Source organism: Staurois parvus, unplaced genomic scaffold (genome assembly GCF_062004578.1).
Source record: "Staurois parvus isolate SC_StPar_1 unplaced genomic scaffold, SC_StPar_1.0 ptg000768l, whole genome shotgun sequence".
NCBI classification, from domain to species: Eukaryota; Metazoa; Chordata; class Amphibia; order Anura; family Ranidae; genus Staurois; species Staurois parvus.
This window is the reverse complement of record NW_028318564.1, coordinates 2,414,585-2,432,955: the sequence shown is the minus strand read 5'-3', so window position 1 is coordinate 2,432,955 and position 18,371 is coordinate 2,414,585. Positions and strand designations below refer to the sequence as shown.

The 18,371-nt window shown below is 38.2% G+C and overlaps 1 protein-coding gene across 5 annotated transcripts in view; it reads right to left on the bottom strand.

Annotated features, from left to right (window-relative positions):
- Positions 1-18,371, bottom strand: part of EFNA5 (ephrin A5) — a 586,842-nt gene that overhangs the window by 58,285 nt on the left and 510,186 nt on the right. The gene's annotated exons all lie outside the window — the stretch shown is intronic.

Genomic DNA, 18,371 nt, shown 5'->3' with positions numbered 1-18,371 from the left:
AACACAGATACAACCTTATGGCAAAGCAACAGGTTCACTTTAAACCCATTCCCAGCAGAATATACTTACCTTTCCGTATACCCCCACAGCTCTAGTTGGCACAACGGGGGGGTTCAGAGAAAGTATTTGGTACTTCCAGGTATGATGAAGTATGGGACTCACTCATGTGACTGCATTGAGCCAATCATAATTATGGCAACTTAGAATTCACACAAGGCTAAACAGAATGGTAGGGGATTGAAAAGAAGGTCTGTGGAGGTCTGCATAAAGCACAGATTCATTTTAAATGTGAAATAAGCCTCTTGTTTTTAGGATTTGCAGTACACTTTACACTTTTTCTAGGGAAGGTCTTCTTGATCTATGATGACCGTACTCTGAGGAGCTATCTTTTCTCACTGCTTATTAATGGCTACTGTGTAGAAGTCATGATTTCTATATTAGCACTGATGACAGATAACAAGCCAGACAGCTATATGTAAGTTGGAATAAATGGCTATACAATACTTGACTGTTTCTTGGTTATTAACCAGAGGTTCTGGATGTACAATTGGCCATTGGGGAATAAGGGAAGTGCATGACTCTGCCCACTGTCTCTTAATAAGAAATATAGCGCTTATTTTTGGATTTGTGGTGGAAGTGATAACATGTAAATACCTTTTGTTTTAATAAGGGAATACTGCACTTTTACCTGAGAATCAGTCTAGACAAACCTCTCGAGTACAGTTATATATAGGAGTGTATTACGTCTCTTCAATCGAAAACATCTTGTTGTGGAAATATACAAGTTCTAAGTAACTCTTCCATTCAAGTTGCAGCAATTCCATTTATTGAGATATATGATTTATCTGTCTCGGTGAAAGAACATTATTAGAAAATACACAGCTTGCCGCTCGCTTTTCTGTATCTGAAATAATCCTTTCACCAAACAAGAGCATTAAACCCTCTTGACATGTGTAAAATAACTTGACTTTTAGACTCAATACAGAAATGCACAGTACATAATAAGCGACATAGGTGCTTGAATGATGGAATGCGCCGCGGAAGGGTAAAAACAGATTTGACAATCACTTTTAACAAGTTCATGAAGTTATATTTCAGAAATTTACATATACATTACTTTTACAAAGTTTCTGCTTTCTAGTCTTTAACTGACTCCATTGAAATCAGTACATTAACAAGTCCATCAATAAAAAAATCTACTGGTAATGTATTTCAAAATTTGCAAAATATCTATCAAATTTAAGGGAAACACCAGGAAATGGATATGGTATGGGCAAGCAGTGAAACATGAGATGATTGCGTATTGTAAATAACAGCGGTCATGTATGGGACATGCTGATAGTTTGGTAACATACTGTATATTCAGACCCTCAGATGAGCATTCAGCAGATGCTTGGGTATTCTATAGACTTAAATACCTGCTCTGGGAAATCTAAAAGGCATCCCTTGCAGTGAGACTGCTCCCACCCTGCAAGGGTTAATTGCTTGTTTAGGTATAGGCAGCTTGTTAAGGTAGATTTACTTACCCAATCCTCCAATTCCTCAGTGCTGCTAGACTGGTACTCAAAGCATCTTCTTCCCCATGCTGCATAAATCCAAGGCCTTGATGTCATCAAGGTCAAAGCAGGGTCCATAGCCCTGCACTGTACATGAGGACATCAAGAGACAGTTCACTGCAGGAGCATGGGGAAGAACCATCTGCAGGGGAAGGGAAGAACCAGTTAAGTTAAAGTGTTTCTCCTATCCTCTAGATTAAATGAGCAGTTAACTCAAGCAGGATGGTGCAGCTCCAAATCACAGGATAATGTATACGTTTCCTGGAGCTGGGCTTTAAACAGGTGTAACACCTACACATGATAAAGGCAGAAAGGAGCCAGATATGTTCTAAGACCAATTGACAAAACAAAGGCCTTACTATTATCTATGAATGCTCCAAACCTTCACGTTCTTCCACTTGGATTATTTTTATTTTTTTTATTTTATTTTACTGATGCAGAATATAATAGCTTGGTTAGAGGGGATAGTAGATGAGTAGTAAATGATAATTTCTAAATACTGATTCTCTTTGGCTTTTGTAGCTGTTTACCGGGCAGCTGCAGGCCACACTAGAAACATATTTCCCAAAAGACTTTATTAGCAACATTGAAGAATTGTAACATGTCTAGTTGTAAACTTACAACCTTACAAGCTATTTACTCAACAAAGTACTAAAAAGAGCTGTAGTGTTGCAACATTATGTCTTCAGGGCAAAGGTCAAGTGTTCCCTATTTTAGAAATAGCACTTAGAAAGCACCACAAACACTTAAGTGAATAACTTAGAAAGTGATCATAAAGGCAAGACATTTACAATTCAGGATCTGTTGCTAATGCATAAGTCAGGGAAATAATAATCAAGATGGCACCTCAATCAAGACCCAATTGACAGACCTCATGGCATACATCTTGCCAGACATCTTGCATATAGTTGGAAAACTAAGGTAGTAATAGTAATAATAAGAATAATAATATTCATAGTGATAGTAATGGTCATTGTCACTTTTGTGTTTAAGATTTGTTTTAACATGTGTATACAGTTGTGACCAAAATTATTCAACCCCCACTGAAATTGAGTGTTTTGGCCAGTTTGACATTGCTTTTGATCATTCAGTCATCTTGCTTACATTTACATTAAAGAGGCACTTGTAGGTCAGACAAATATAACATAACAGTTATAATGAAATAACCACAAATGTCTTTTCTGTGCTCACAGCATTATCAGTTTTATTCAACCCCCAAGTGACATTCAATCTTAGTACTTAGTACAGCATCCTTTTACAGTTATAACAGCTTTTAAACGTGAAGCATAGCTTGACACAAGTGTCTTGCAGCGATCTACGGGTATCTTCGCCCATTCTTCATGGGCAAAGGCCTCCAGTTCAGTCACATTCTTAGGCTTGCGCACTGCAACTGCTTTCTTTAAGTCCCACCAGAGGTTCTCAATCGGATTTAAGTCTGGTGACTGCGATGGCCACTCCAAAATGTTCCAGCCTTTCCTCTGCAACCATGCTCTAGTGGACTTGGAGGTATGCTTGGGATCATTGTCCTGTTGAAAGGTCCAACGTCTCCCAAGCCTCAGGTGTGTGACGGACTGCATCACGTTTCCATCCAATATCTCCTGGTACTGAAGAGAATTCATGGTACCTTGCACACGCTGAAGCTTCCCTGTACCTGCAGAAGCAAAACAGCCCCAAAGCATGATTGACCCTCCACCATGCTTCACAGTAGGCAAGGTGTTCTTTTCATCATAGGCCTTGTTCTTCCTCCTCCAAACATAGCGTTGATCCATGGGCCCAAACAGTTCTAATTTTGTTTCATCAGTCCACAGAACACTATCCCACAACTTTTGTGGTTTGTCCACATGGCTTTTGGCATACTGCAGTCGACTCTTCTTATTCTTTGGAGACAGCAAGGGGGTACGCCTGGGAGTTCTGGCACGGAGGCCTTCATTACGCAGTGTGCGTCTTATTGTCTGGGCTGAAACTTCTGTACCCACATCTGACAAATCTTTTCTCAGTTCCTCAGCAGTCACACGGGGACTTCTCTCCACTCTACGCTTCAGGTAGCGCACAGCAGTCGAAGTCAGCATCTTCTTTCTGCCACGACCAGGTAGCGTTTCAACAGTGCCCTTTGCCTTGAATTTGCGAATGATGCTTCCTAAGGTGTCTCTTGGTATGTTTAACATCTTTGCAATCTTCTTATAGCCATTGCCCTTCCTGTGAAGAGAAATCACCTCTTCTCTTGTCTTCCTGGACCATTCTCTTGCCTTCACCATGTTTGTAACCACACCAGTAAATGTCTAGAAGGAGCTGAGTATCACAGTCATTTTAAAGCTGCCTAATTGGTGCTTATTATGCTTGATTGCTGCTCGGTGACATCCACAGGTGTTTTCAATACCTGATGGAAAGCACCTGTATGAACCTCTGTTCTTCAGAGTGGTAGTCTTTAAGGGGTTGAATAATTGTGGCAATGAAGAAACCACATAAGAACCATTTACTACTGTATTACATAAACAATTGATGTCATTTTAGTTGCATTTGGGTAGTTACAACGTCCTTGTAGGATTTGATTCTGAATACAATTCCAAATGTACACTATAGTCCCTAAACCCCTTTACAGCATTGGGGGTTGAATAATTTTGGTCACAACTGTACTAGAAAGTTTTTCAGCCAAGAATCCAAAAATTCAATAGCTTTCCAAAATAATCATGTAACATTTGAACAATAAGCATTTACATGATAGTATTTTATAGTAACTAAAATCCAAAGAGCTGGTCAAAATGTGGGGATCAGCAATCATTTGGGAAAATAGCCATGGAGATCTTTCGTCAGGAGGACAAAAAATTGAGAGTTGTAGGTGCTTTTGTTTTTTTTTTTGAGATAATATTTCTTCTTTCTGAACAAGGTTTTTGAGAGATCCAGTTTCTCTCCATCAGAACGTTTTGACATTCTAAAAAGTCCATCTCTCAAAGCATTCTCCTGAAAAAAGTATTTTGTACAGTAATAATCTGTTTTGTCAGAGGCACCCTAATACCGCTCAAACCATATCTTCATCATAATCCAAATTAAAAGGTATGCGCTAATAACAAACTTATACAAAAGTGTATGTCATCATCCAAAAAACATTAGTGTTTTAAATAAATTAGAGTGTCCAAACATAAATTAGTGTCCAAAAAAATATATATATCTTCAGTGACTTGAACCAATTGTGAGAAATCCACCACCAAAGGAGATTAAATTAACTCACCAGAGCTAATGGCTGGTCAGATTATAAACCAGCAACATATCTTCATCATGCCTACTAACAGATCTGAACTTTGCATGAGTGATCCAGAGCTTTTGTGGGAAAGAGCAGTCAATGCATTTTTTTGTATTACACTTCTCTTTAAGCTTTTACTTTGTAAGCTATATGTATTGTATACTTTATTAAATATGTGATGTTGAAAACTGAGTATCCACAAGAGCATAGAAAAACAAGTTAAAAGAAGCCCAAGGGGCAAGTAATTAGTAAACATCCCTTTTCCAGTGAAAGTCCTACCAATTTACATACATGGTATTGCTAATTTTGCTTCCATGTGTTTTTCTAAAGAGAGACTCTACTATAATTTATTGCTAGCTGCAACACGGGGTGCATATCTTTGTGGTTCCATGAATTAAATCTGAGTAGGAACATTATTTAAGGTATGACAGGACCCTTTTATGGTAAGCAAACTTCCTGGAAGCGATAACCTTTGGCAGAGGAAGGAAGCTGAAAGACAATCGCAGAGCAGATGTGTATGCCAAATCAGGGTTCTGGTATGCACAAGATTCTGCAAATAAAACACTTTCAGTATGAGTTCAATCATTTTAGATTCCCTCCAGTATGAAATATGAACTTGACAACAAATGTCTTGTGTGCTGCTCTGCTCAGCAGGCTGATTATGTCACAGCTGTGCCAAAGACACAGAAAGCTCCACACTGCCTGTTCAATAAGTCTGCCTTATAATGTGGCACGAGCACAGAAATGCCATTCAGGCAGCTTTATGGGACTAGAAAATGAGATTTGTAAAGATAACTTTGCATTATCCACATATGTGGTAACCAAACTCTCTCCTTACCAGCCAGGCGATTACAAAGTTTTCCCAATTTGTTCATTGATTGATTCCAGAAGAGCCCTACCATGGGAACACATGTTACAATGAATGGATGAGAAGTTAAGGCTGCTCGTCTCCAGAAATGAGAAAGAAATAACCAACTGTCTTATTTAATTACAACAAACTATGTTGGTTTAATGTTTTGGCTTTGAAGAAGATAAGTGTTTTCAAAGATGGAACAAAAAGTTGCTGTATTGCTAATTGTAAAATAACAGCCTGATCTTAAAATCCATACAATCTGTATTTACCAGTTGGTATCACTAGGTTCTGTTGCACAAATTATATTGCGATTATTTAGCTATTATGTGAATTAATACAAATCTAAATATTTGCAAAGAAAAAACATAAATTTTATTTACTGAAATTGATATGATACTCCGAAAAACATTGGCATTACGGCTAAACAATCTGCATTAGCATTACGGCTAAATAAACTGAATTTACAAGAAAAATCTAGGTCTGCTAGATTTTTATTGGTAACAACCATTTAGTAGTTGGGTAGGTCCACCATAACAATGTTTATAAATCTATATAGTAGTTGCTCAGAACACTATAACCTTGCTACTATGTGTGCAATGATTAAGAGTCATGTTCCATACACTTGACTAAAGCTAGTTATAGAAATCGCACTTTGATAGAACAATCAAACTTTTAATTCCATTTTTTATCGAAGTCACAAAATAATGGAAAACATACAATGTTGGTTTTAAATGACTGCAAGGAGATGGAATCAAAATTTCTCCAATTGAACATGGTGGAATAATAAAAATATTATCAAGTCTTGACTTCGCAATTAACTGAATTCTGGTGGTCGATCAAACTCGTGATAGGTGTGTGATATGTTACTTAGTGTCTGATGATTACTTGTGGCTCAAAAGCAGAGAAAAATGATTGAAAACTGCCACATGTACAGTCAGCTTACTGCTCTGAGCTTCTATCTATTCACTTGTTATTGTTTGCAGCAGTGTTGCTTAACTACAGTCCTCATTGAACCCTATGTTGGCAAACCACATGGCTCTCCACTGGCAATTTCAATCACTTTAAGCTAGCTTTTAATTGCCATAGATTTAACTGATTGTTCCAACCTACCACCAATAGCTTTGATTGTTTTATGGTTTTCCATAGAAACTGTTTGTGGTTGGTTGTTTTACTCTATTTAGTCAGTTTTGCAATTAAATTGTAAGTGATAAAAATTACCATAGAATGCCTAGTTTATGGTGATATGTCAGCTCTCCTTATAGTCCCACAGGTGACATAATTAATGTACACTTGCTGCAATTATAACCCTTATCTTGATTGGAGTTGTATACTACTAATTTACAGAAAATCACAGCTCTTGGCACTACAGTGCTTAAATGGGTAAATGTTCCCAATTATATTCTGTCTTATTGCTGCTTCTTCAGTTCTGTCAGTTATATAGCAATTAAATAGGATGCTGTTAATGACCACCAAATGTCAACAGAGAGATCAATGATCTTTTACAGAACCACTCACTGTCATATATGAATGGTATCCTAAAATATCTACAGGTATCAGTAAAGTGTATCTAAACCGAAGAAAAAACAGAATGTCATATTTTGCAGCTAACCAGTCCTTATATTTGGTTGATTTATTTGTTTTTTTCAGTTGTTTTCCTCTTTATTTTCACCTGGTGATCATGGCAGTAACAGGCTCTCTGTCCTAGCATGACAACTCTCACTCAGTTGCACTGTGACCCTATGAGAGGACTACAGAAAACATACTCCTATTCTCTTCTCCATAAAAGGGAGTAGGGTGCTATAGTTCATAGAAGAGAATGGGAAAAGCTGATACTGTTGTTAAAAAATTTCAGTTCAGCAGTGCACAATGTGTTATAAGTTTTATGGCCACACAATTTTTCTGTACTTCCTGAAAAAGGAAACTAATGCCGCCACTACAGAAAAAGACTGGTAAGCTATAATCTATCCTATTTTTGTTCTTGAGTTTAAATTTACTTTATAGTCAAAAAAATATAAAAAAAACAGTACTTGTGCTGAAGGTTCTTTACAGCTAACTACCTATGCAAATGTACATCAGTGTGTTGACAGAAGTCTGCAAAAGAGGAATCACACTGCATTATGTGTAATAGCTAGTAAGAGTCAAGAGCACTAAGGTTCTCTAATGCTTAGCTGCACTTTGCTTCTAAGCTGTTAAAGTGGAACAAAACCTCCTTTACACCCAAGGAAGCTGCCATCTTAGCCTCTGTTTGATCTGCAGTTACCTTGGTGCTGCACATTTGATCAGCTATGACACCAGCCATTTGAGAGCTTGCAAGTTCAATTGGGAACACAAGTAACTATGACAGTTTTTATTCATGGCATGCATTGAATGTAACTGTTTGAACAGAAATCATGGTCTGCTGGGAGGCCAGTTCTATCTGGTGAGCAAGTGGGATTACATATGATCAGGTCAGGTCCCTCTATCACACAAGTATCCTTGTCTTTCAGTGAAATTTTTTAGGTAAACATTCAATCACACAAGCTGAGCATTAAAGCAATTCTAAAGGTTAATTTGTTTTGCGTAAACTAACAAACATGTCTATACTTACCTGCTGTGTGCAGTGGTTTTGCACAGGGCAGCCTGGATCCTCCTCTTTTTGGGTCCCCTGCAGGCTCTCCTGGCCCCTCGTATCTGTCAGGTGCCCCCCACAGCAAGCAGCTTGCTATTGGAGCACTCGATTTGTCCATTTAAACACGGAACCACATCTTGGCCCTGCCCCTTCTCTCCTCTTTGGCTGACTGGCTGTGATTGACAGCAGCGGGAGCCAATGGCTCCCGCTTGCTGTCTCAGTCCATGAGAAGGCAGAGATCTGTGACAGCAGAGGTTGTCATTCACATCCCTTGATCGCGATTAGGCTCAGGTAGGCATTGAGGGGGCTGGGGGAGTTGCTGCACAGAGAAGGTTTTAGAAGTAGAATGCATGAAGGTAAAAAACCTCCAGCCTTTACAACCACTTTAACGTTGGGGTAGAAGAAGGGTTCTATGCATCAATGAGGTACAGACTGCCTCCAGATTATCAAAAGCAAAGAAGAGACATTTTAATAAAATGTAAATAAATTCAGTTACAAAATAGTCTGTGTATCAATTATATGTTATTATGTGATATCATTGTTAGAGAAAGTAGATTTATCCTTAAAAGGGGTCTCAGATATGTCAGATGGCTGCATAAACCTTACGTAGTTGTGTCAGTTGTGTTCAATTCCTTAACAGAACTGTTAGGATACTCAAATGGCCAGACAGTTCAATCGTCTCTTTCCTGTTTTCAGTACATTGCATACAGCATTCATATGCTACAGTCCTATTATTAGACAATGATGTCACGTCCAACCAATGCAGATGGTACCCAGCAACAGAAATACTGTTGAACAAAGCTGAGGGCAGCAATCCACTCTGCGTATTTACAGGATTTTATAAACAATTACATGCTAACACTGGACAGCTTTATGAGTGTTAAAGACAAGTATCAGTGAAACCAAAATCAATGTATTACAGCAAAGAAATGGAAACACCTTTCCTATAATGTTTATAAACTTGTGTATGTGGCATAAATGTCTTTGCAATTCTGGAATGGGTTTGCAATAGTTCTGAAAAACAAGGCCACCTTAAAGAGAAGCTAAAATGGATGTGAATTATTTCTGTTTAATTGTTTTAAAGGTTTTGAATTGCTGTTATAAATTATAGTTACTATAATAAAATATAAATTATAGTTACTCTGCAGGATATATACCGATTTTTCTTTACAAATAATCTACATGACAAAGGATTACTAATTTTTTATTAATTTTTATGGGTTATCTAAGGAGACAGCAGGCTTGTTTCCCGCCCCATGCAGATTAAAGCTGCTTGCTGCTGTATATGGCCTCACTAAGTAGATTCACTTCTCTGTCTGTTCTGTGAATTCTGAAATTTTAGTTTTCACCAGATCAAAAACAAGACAGGATCTTCCAATGGAGACATCTATTCTGGGGCTCTAAGAAGAGAATTCCATTCATATTGCATACGTTTCTCTTAACTTTCAGTTGCAATACCATGACAGGGAATTAAGGGAAGTCCTATTTCTACTGTCTGCAAAATGAAAAAAAAAAAAAGTTATTTGCTATACATATGCTTCTGGTAAGGGTTGTGTCAACGTTCTGATTATTTATTCCAGATATATAAACAATAGACCTCTTTCAGCAAAGTTGAAACCTGAAGAAAATGAACATGTGAAAAAGAGACTAGAGCTCCACCTGCTGGCATAGGATGATAGGAAGCTCCATCAAGCTCTAACAATGTATCTGTTAGACTTTAAGCTGAACTCTTGGCAATGATATATAAACATGTGTTGTATATGGTTTGCCTAAGCGGTTGTGGATTATGTAAAAAAAAAAGAAAAAAAAAATCCACAGCAAGTAAAATATTTACTGGTATAAGCATGTGGTGACCACAGCACATGTGTTGAAGAATATATTTTCATAGTAACATTTGGGGGATGCATCTGCAGAGCTCCCTGTCTCTTCCTATAGATTTAGGCACTCTAGCAAACAACATCTTCCAAAAACAGATAATGTACTTACCAGTCAGTGGTGGGATGTGAGCATAAGTGAAATAACATTCACAAATGGGCTCCTCCCATGCCAGTTAGCACCAACATAATAACATGAGCGCTACTGGAAGAGGGTAACTTTAGGGCTGTTAAGTGAGCAGTCACCCATGCCAATTTGTGCATTACCAAAATGCAAGGATATAAATGGGCCCTTAGAGAACTCCTTCCTCTTATGTTACGGGAGTTCAGTTTTAACCTATGAATTCAATATAATGCTTTGTATAAGACTTTACAGTATATTATTTCCCGTCTATATTTTCATGGTATTAGGTGTTTCTCTACATTTTCATGCAGAGAAATCTGTCTAACAAAACTTACAATGGCAGGGCTTGGACAATTTATAATACCGCCATGGCTGCTTATGATGGTCACCTCTTATTTGCACAGAATATTACTTCCAAAAGGAAAGAAATTGTTACCACAACCACTCAAGCATCCTTGACATTGTTAGGGTGTGTCCCGATCCCTATCACTGTCACTTTAGGCTAGGATAAAAAATAGTGATCCTTTAAAGGGTTTTTCTTTTTAGAAAAGTTCTAAATCCTGCAGCCAAATCTTAAAATTCCCTATGTATGTAATCACTGTAAAATTGAAAAGTATATTAGTAGAACACTTACAGTGCTCTCTTTGGCTGGTTAACTTATTAAATAAAGTCTCTTTCAATCTTTAAAATGGTACATTGACATTCACTACACTTGAGGTTGTAATGACAGTTACCATCAGCAGAGCTGCTGAGCTACATCTTGTGAGAAGTTTGATTCAGCCATCCGATGGATGGAGTTCTGCAGCACCAGTATGAAAATAGCTATTTATAATTGACTTAATGCACTGTGCAGAAAATGGCTTATTTTATTAAAAAGGTATGTTAAAACTTATCATTTGACTGGATGAAGCAGTTTAATGTCTTCATAAACTGATTTTCTCACATAATCCACATTGCTTCCATTTTGAACAAATTAATTATGTCTTATGCTTAATTAATAGTTGCAGATGTACATTTCAGAATAGCTGGTTTTGATGTTATTTTTTTTCTATTTTTTCAAGGAAATAAACAAAATATAAAATCATGTTAAAGAAATAATGATAGAATGTGACATCCGAGACTTTTAATAAATGTATTTACGCAGTTTTCAATTACTCACTTATAAAAAAAAGCCAAAATCATCCCACGTGCTGGACATTTTTATTGTACATTGGATTAATAAACTTTATTAGATTAATAAACTAATGTGTATTTTTCAGCACTTTTTGCATGTATAGAAGTAAACAAAGGGATTTGCCATACAGTAACAGAATAAGACGTGTCTACCAGCACAGGGGAAATCCTAAATGAGAAAAGTGTGAGACCCCCTGTCATACGACTACAGCAAATGGCTAAAGCACTGCTTAGATTTCAATGGATGTCTGCAGGGTAAAACATCTTAGTAATGCTCTGTAAATAGAGTACAGCACTGTATGTGCATAGGAAATACTACCTTTAATCTCATAACCACAACTCCTAACACTTTGACATACACGATCCACCAGCGTGACTAGTGTTTTTTCAAATCAGGCAGTATCATTTAAAAGACATCTGTAGTGGGAAAAACTAGAGGCTGTAATTTCTGACCTCTCTTTCTGAAAACAATAGTTCCCTGGCTGTCATGGTGATTCACTGGCTGCAGTACTTTCTGTGTACAAAGTTTGAAGATTTGAAGCTCTAAATTAACAGACTCTAAATATGAAAAAAAATACGCCATTAGGATTTCATCCAACTCTCCCTTAAAGGAGAAGTATAGCCCAAGCTCTTTTGGCTGTAGTTCTCCTGTGGATCACAGGAGTGCAGTTCGTTCTGGACTTCTGTGACCTGTTTTCAGGGGACAGCGAACTGAAGTCTGCTGTTGGCTGACATCACTCAACCAGTCCAGGCTGGGGAAAGATGCCAACTTCACAGTCAGTATCCACCCCAGAGTTTGGAGCGGCACCCAGCTCAGCCTCTCACCAAAGCGCTCAGAGCCTGAACCAGCGCTACCTCCCCCTCCAGAGCTCAGTACTCCAGTGAGCGCTGGGGGGATGAGCAGACAGCAGAGACTGACAGTCCTGCTCTCTGCTCAGAGGGGAGAGGAGAACTCAGTGATCAGTGGTCATGTGATCGCTGAGTTCTCACCCTTAGAGACGCCGTGGGGCAGATGAAGCATTGGACTGATGCTTCATCCACCTTGGTAAGTAAATGGGGAAAAAAAACCATACTTCTCTTTTAAAGAGCATATCTTATCCTGATTAGAGATAGAATTAGCCTACATCATTGGAACAATGTTAAAAAACAGAAATGATTTTATTCAGTACAAAATAATGCATTTAAAAAGGTAAAAAAACACCTAACAAGTGCTCTATATATAAAACATACTTCAAGAACCCAAGGGCTTCAAGAGCTCATAACAACATTAAAAGATTAACAGGTGTACATCAGATGTGTTAGCCTTGAGATAAGTTGATGCTTTTCATGGACAATTTCACTTCTTCATAACAAATATCAGTTATTTATATTATATGTTGAAGTTTTCAAACAAAAGCTACAAGCTCTGTTTCTACACTGCCAAAGTTAAGTGAGTGGAAGGGGGACCCCAAGAGCTGCTAGCATGGATATTTAGGAACACCTAGCATAGCTTTCATGGTGGCCAAAAGAACAGCAGATGCCAAAGATTTATTAACCATGAATTCATCTCTGAATCGCGTGATATATTAAAGATAGGAACCACCAAATCAACAATGGCTACCAGACCAGTTAGAGCAACACTTATAGTGACTAAGCTCCCAAAAAAGATTTATATATAAAATATATACAAACTTAGTGTGTGCTGTAAATTGCCTCTAGCAATTGTTCCTGCTTTATATTGCTGGAGGCTGCCAAAGCCCCTGAATAACAGTAAACTTTTAGGCTGTCAGCAGATCGGCGTCTACAAATTTGGCACAGTGCCTAAAAGTAGAAAGTAACTGAGCATGTGCAGAGCAGGGTGAGACAGTGTATTACTGGATTTTCAACAACATAGACACTTATTGTATTTTCAACATTTTTTTTAGCTATACTTGTAAAGGGGTCAGCCTGAAGTGATCTAGTATAACTTAATTTTCTGACTAATGTTCCACTTTAAAGTATATTTTACAGTATATATAGCACTTTTTTTAGTTGTTTGCTACCTTTTTTAAACCAATTATTTTGTACTTTATTAAATTGGTTGTGTTTTTGAGTACACTGCTCAAAAAAGACATCCCAAAAATCAAGTGAAAAAATAATGTAGCAGGCTAGTCCATTTTGCTAAAATTTCATTGCAGCAACTCAGTAGTTTGTATGGCCCCCACATGCTTGTATGCATGCCTGACAACGTTGGGGGCATGCTACTAATGAGATGACAGATGGTGTCCTGGATATTTCAACCCTAGATCTGGACAAGGGCATCACTGAGCTCCTGGACAGTCTGAGATGCAGCCTGGCAGTGTCGGATGGACCGAAAAATTATATTACAGAGGTGTTCTATTGGATTTAGGTCAGGCGAGTGTGGGGGCCATTCAATGGTATCAATTCCTTCATCCTCCAGGAACTGCCTGCATACTCTCACCACATGAGGCTGGGCATTGTAGTGCACCAGGAGGAACCCAGGACCCACTGCATAAGTGTAGGGTCTGACAATGGGCCCAAGGATTTCATCCCGATACCTAATGGCAGTCAAGGTGCCATTGTCTAGCCTGTAGAGGTCTGTGCGTCCCTCCATGGCTATGCCTCACCAGACCATCACTGACCCACCACCAAAACGGTCATGCTGAACAATGTTACAGGCAGCATAACATTCTCCACGGCTTCTACAGGCCCTTTTACATCTGTCACATGTGCTCAGGGTGATCCTGCTCTCATCTGTGAAAAGCACAGGGTGCCAGTGGTGGACCTGCTAATTCAGGTGTTCAATGGCAAATTCCCTGTCCAGCTCTCCTACAGTAATTGCCTGTCTCCTGGAATCTCCTCCATGCTCTTGAGGCTGTGCTGAGAGACACAACAAACCTTCTGGCAATGGTACGTATTGATGTTGCATCCTGGAGGAGTTGGACTGCCTGTGCAACCTCTGTAGGGTCTAAGTACCGCCTCATGCTACCAGTAGTGACACTGACCCTAGCCAAATGCAAAACTAGTGAAAAACAGTCAGAAAAGATGAGTAGGGAAAAAATGTCAGTGGCCTCCACCTGTAAAACCATTCCTGTTTTGGGGGTCGTCTCATTGTTGCCCATCTAGTGCACCTGTTGTTAATTTCATTAACACCAAAGCAGCTGAAACCGATTAACAACCCCCTCTGCTACTTAATTGACCAGATCAATATCCCAGGAGTTTAAGAGACTTGACGCTCCTTTAATTTTCTTGAGCAGTATATTTTTCTAATTATGTAGAATACTTCTATACCTTAAAAGTCCCATTTATTCTCAATAGTTTTTTTTACTTTAAATATATTTGCTTGTTTTAGGTTAGTGTCTCAAACTATTAAAATCAGAGACCAGACAACTAGCATTTTAAGGTGGTCAGCAATGTCAATCTCTGTATTTCCTTTTAGTCCACGTTACTTTTAGTGATATGGCCAACTTGCCATATGATGCTTTTTCAAAATGGTGTATATTAAACACTTGTAAAAGCAGAACCTTATTGGATTCTGTGTCCTGTAGGCCTGTAGGCCATCTCAGTGCTTCTCATTCTTACCCAGTCATTCCAATTGCAAATCTGATTATAAGACTAATGAGATAGAAGAAAGTTTGTCTTGAATAACACGGGAATGGCGTTGCCAGATTACCCAGGCATATTGTGCCATGTCACTCTGTATTGCTATAAACTGTGAAAGGCAAATCAGCAGTCTACAGAACAAAAAGTGTATTAACAGCAATCAAGTGCAGCATATGTAACCCACGTTAAGCATGCGTCTAAAGAACAAACTCTGGTTTTGATCTCAGCCACTGAAGGCTTTGTTGATTAACCTCTCAGCTTTTGGAAAAATGAATTACATTGTCTCATGTCTCTGCTGTATAATTTTATCTGAGAAACAACAAATCAAGTCTGCAGTGAACCCTAACACTCTATTGCAAACAACATTAAAACATGTTCTTTCTTAAATTAATAGTTGGAACTGTTAATCTTTATCTAAGGGTCCAATAACTGTTTTGTTGCTTATAACAGTGTGGAGGAAAAAAATGTCTTTCAGAAAGCACTTTGGCAGCCACTCTGCTTGTTATTAAACTTGGAAAATGGTTATGATTAATATAGATTACTAAGTACACTTTTAATGCACGGACGTGACACAGACTAATTTATACTGTTTTGCTTCGGCAAGCACAGGCTATCATAAAATAAGGTTCCGTGTCATATCATATAGCTGCATTCCTTGAACGAAAGCTACCACAGGTGCAGTTTAACATGCCAGTAATCCTATATATGATTGCTTTGAAATAATAACATCTGCATGCATATCCACAATACATTGCGGGTATGTTGGTGGGAAATATAAGACTCAAGCTCATTTGTTGTCCTAGACTGGCTAGACACGGTTTAACACAAATTTAAGAAAATATTTGAATCTCTTCTGATTTTCATGTCAGAAATGAGACAGTGTGAACATAAACAGAAGACCGAATAGATAGTATGCATTTCACAAAGTGTCTGTCAATGTGCAACTAAATGCAGTGATCTGTTTCATATTAGTTAAAGTGGAACTTCAGGCCAACAGCTAAATACACAGTTGAAATACAAAATTATCAACTGTTTTAGCTGTCAAAAGGTTTGCATCTCTGTTCAACCAATCTTGTACAGTAATTCATATCACAGTACATAGCCAAGAAGATGACTACACTATATCCTGGTTGAGATTCAGAACTTCCGAGGTCATCTCTTTGCTTACTGGAGGTAAATCTTGATTCATTGTCCAATAAGCATGCTATGTGTGAAAATGCAACTCTGGGAGCTGCAAAGCTGGACCAGGAATGTCAACTGCTTGACTGTGCAGTGTGCAGAGATGTATGAATAACAAGATTGAACACTATTGCAGGTCCTTTGTTTAACCACTTGGCCTCCAGAGGATTTACACCCCCTTCCTGACCAGGCCATTTTTTGCAATACGGTGCTGCATTACTTTAACTGCCAATTGTTCGGTCATGCAATGCTGTACATAAATTAAATTTATGTCCTTTTTTCCCACAAATAGAGCTTTCTTTTAATGGTATTTGATCACCTGTGCGGTTTTTATTTTTTTGCACTATAAACAAAAAAAGACTGACAATTTTGAAAAAAAAAAAACAATATTTTTGACGTTTTGCTTTAAAACATATCCAGTAATAAAATAAAAAAAATCTAATTTGTTCATAAATTTAGGCCAAAATATATTCTGCTACATGTCTTTGCTAAAAAAATCTCAATAAGTGTAAATTAATTGGTTTACGTGAAAGTTATAGCATCTACAAATGGCAGTATATATACTGTAATTTTATTTTTATATACTAGTAATGGCGGTGATCAGCAACTTATAGCGGGACTGTGGCATTTTGACACTGGGTGGGAACTGACTAACTGCCACTGATATACCAAGGACACTAATACAGTGATCAGTGCTAACAAAAAGCACTGACACAGTACTGGGCAGGATGGGGTTAACATCTGGGGCAATCAAAGGGTTACCTGTGTGCTGTGCATGTTTTACATGATGTACTGTGTGTGTTTTACAACAGAGACATGCTGCTTTGTATTTCTCTTCTTTGCAGAAAAAATACAAAGCAGCATGTCCTTGCTGGCCTTATACACAGGTCTCTCCCCTGTTAGTTTTACATGGCGATTGCCGGGTGCCGGCGGGGAATCTCCCAGGTTATTGACATCCATAGCCACAAACATAGCGCGGGTAGGGTTGCACGTGCGCTTGCCCCCTACCCGGAAATGCAAATAACGTATATATACACTATAGGGAGGTGGGCAAGCGGTTAAAGCGGTATTACTCACCTCCTTATTCCAGCAATGCAGTAGTTAAATCCCTTGTTGTCATCTTGTCCCCAGCTACTTCCAGGAGCCTGGTTTTCGGCCTCTTGATTATTAGGTTAGGAAATTATGTTATCCCACGCATGAATATAGGAGTCCTTATTCCGGCACAGCTGGGGTGTGCCAGGAATGCACACTGAGCTGTGTATGTGCAGCTCAGTGTGCATTCAATAGAATACTGCAAGCAGGCAGGTAAGTGTTTGTTATTGCAGAGACACAGCACGGCCTGTTCGCAGTTTTTAAGTAATTACATTTAGTTCCATTTTAATAAGGTATTCCACAAATATGTATGTCAATTGGATTTTAAACCCTTGCTGCCGCATGTACATGTGAGGCTGCATGTATGCATGCATGTCTTTGCTCTGGCAGCATGCTTCACAGCATATAATAGAGAGCCCTGGGTCTTGTACTAATGACTGGGAACTGGAAAGTCTGGCCATCACAGTGGTCAATAACCCCTGTGTATGCTTCCTCCTCTGAATGTGAAAAAAAATTGAAAATTGTAAAAAAAAGAGAAAAAATAGCTAAATCAAGGTTTGTTCTAAGTCAATGTCAGTTTTAGAGTCAAAGGTCAGGGTCAATGGTCAGGGTCAGTATATTTTAGGTAAGAATTTAAAAAAAAGCATTTGTTCATATTATTATCAGCGTCAGTTAGTGTGTTTTGGGTGGGACAAACAAAAGCATAATGCTCACCCTTGCTTCTGGCCCATGCTACAGATACCAACAACAAAGAACATACACATAAGTGATATTGTTGTGATTGTCAAGAGCAGGGGAATTTATTTTGGGTGGTTCTTTGGTAAGTTACTGTAATAGCATGAAAAATACAACTATATTTAAAACAATGTTTTTTTTTTACTATTTTGTTCCAGTTTTCCTTTAATAATTAAAAAAATATAAAATATCCATTACCATTTAACACCAAATGAAAGTCCACTTTGTCTTGAATAAAGCAAGATATGATTTACCTTGATACACAAAGTAGTTGTGATGATATGTACAGTTATACCAACACATGTCAAAGTTGCAAAATTGTGTTCAGGCATTAGGATTTGTTTTACCTTTTGTTAT